At 38.5% G+C, this 2,200-nt stretch overlaps 1 non-coding gene across 1 annotated transcript; it reads right to left on the bottom strand.

Moving 5' to 3' along the window:
• Window positions 1-745: 745 nt before the first annotated feature.
• On the bottom strand, window positions 746-852 carry LOC123205690. Its single transcript, XR_006499886.1, has one exon. It is a non-coding gene; the product is annotated as a small nucleolar RNA R71 (small nucleolar RNA).
• Window positions 853-2,200: the final 1,348 nt, after the last annotated feature.

Here is a 2,200-nt window from a genome sequence, read left to right as displayed (position 1 = left end):
ACTATTTTCCTGAATTTTTAATTAGTGCTTTTCATTATAATTTGCGTTCACTTCAAAACCCCCCTTTTATTTATTTGTTTCGATTTAGTTGTGACGACATACTAATCAAAGCTCTTCGAGGGAACGATCCCTACTTTCCTTTACTACATTTTTGTTGCAGGAATTAGGATTTAATTTGGGTGTCAACGACAGCACGTACCAAATTTTGGCGCCGTTGCCGGGGAGTTTTTTACTTTGTATGTTCGTTACGCGATCTTTGAAACAAGCTAGTTTACAATTTGATCCAGAAATTGAAAAGACTGCAAAAGGGTTGAGAAAAGAAACAAAAAGGAGACTGCACGCACACAAGGCAGTTCACGAAACAGAGGAAAACATGGTTGGAAATCAGACTTTAAGGGAGCTTGCTACTCCAGATTTAAATCAACAACCACATTGCATTACTTTTCCAAATTTAGATGTTAATACCACCTTCGAATTAAAATCTGGACTAATTCATCTTTTACCTATTTTTCGTGGTTCCGCAGGTGAAGATCCTCATAAACATTTAAAGGAATTTCATGTGGTGTGCACCGGAATGAAACCGAATGGAGTAACCGAAGAACAAATCAAGATGAGGGCTTTTCCGTTTTCCTTGAAAGATGATGCGCAAGATTGGTTGTATTATTTACCCGCTGGAAGTATCACTACTTGGCATGAGATGAAAAGATTATTTCTGCAGAAATTTTTTCCAGCATCAAGAGCAGCCAGCATAAGGAAAGAAATCTGTGGCATTCGGCAGCATACTGGAGAATCTTTATACGAATATTGGGAGCGCTTTAAAAAACTTTGTGCAAGCTGTCCACATCACCAAATTAGCGACCAGCTGCTTATTCAATATTTCTACGAAGGACTTCTATCGAATGAGAGAAATATGATTGATGTAGCAAGTGGTGGAGCATTGGCTGACAAAACACCTGAACCAGCCCGGAATTTAATTGCAAATATGGCGTCAAATTCACAACAATTTGGAAATAGATTAGACCATTCGTCTCGGCGTGTCAATGAGGTAAATGTATCTTCTCTTGAGAGATGACTTGATGATCTAACTACTCTTGTATGTCAAATGGCTGTAGGAAAAACAGAGGTAGCGAAAGTTTACGGAATCTGTTCGGTAGGAGGACATCCAACTGATATGTGCCCAACACTTCAGGAGGACTGCTCTGAACATGCTAATGCAGTGGGCGGATTTTTAGGACAGCAGCAGCGAAATCATAATTATAATCCCTATTCGAATACCTACAACTCCAGTTGGAGAGATCATCTTAATTTTCGTTATGGGAATGCAAATGCGAATCAGCCTTCAAATAATTTTCAGCCGTATCAGCAGCCCTATGTTCCTAGACAACAGCAACCAACCCAAAATTATGGTTCAGGTACATCTCTTGAGGATATTGTTAAAACTATGGCTACTAAAACTGTGAAATTTCAGCAGGAAACAAGAACCAGTATTCAAAATTTAGAGAATCAAATGAGTCAGATGGCTACTGTAATCAGTAGGCTGGAAGCACAAAATTCAAGTAAACTACCGTCACAAACTGTGGTGAACCCAAAGGAAAATGCTAGTGCCATAGTACTGAGAAGTGGAAAAGAGTTGGAGATGCCAATTAAAGAACCACCTGTACCAACACAGCAAGAGAAAAATAGAGAGGAAGCGGTAGTAGAAAAGAATCCTTCCGAAAAGGTAGCGACAGGTAAATATCCTCCTTTCAGAGAATACAAACCTGTTCCTCCTTTTCCTGAAGCTTTAAAACTGAAGTGCGAAAGCAATGCGGATTTATATGAGACCTTTCGGAAGTGTGAAGTCAATATCCCACTGTTTGATGCAATAAAACAAGTGCCTCACTATGCTAAATTTTTGAAAGAGCTGTGTACATTGAAAAGGAAGCAAAAACTTAATAGGTATGAAAAAATAAAGGTAGGAGAAAATGTTTCAGCCATAATTCGAAAGAGTCTTCCTGAAAAATGCAAAGATCCAGGTATGTTTTGCATCCCTTGCACCATAGGAGGAACAAAAATTGAAAAAGCCATGTTAGATTTAGGAGCATCTATTAATGTAATGTCATATTCCATTTATTCTGCTCTTAATTTGGGTCCTTTAGAACAAACTGGTGTAGTTATTCAGTTGGCCGATAGATCGAATACATATCCGAAAGGATTAATT

The sequence above is a fragment of the Mangifera indica genome, unplaced genomic scaffold (genome assembly GCF_011075055.1).
Source record: "Mangifera indica cultivar Alphonso unplaced genomic scaffold, CATAS_Mindica_2.1 Un_0012, whole genome shotgun sequence".
Lineage (NCBI taxonomy): Eukaryota > Viridiplantae > Streptophyta > Magnoliopsida > Sapindales > Anacardiaceae > Mangifera > Mangifera indica.
This window is presented reverse-complemented; position numbering and strand designations above follow the sequence as displayed.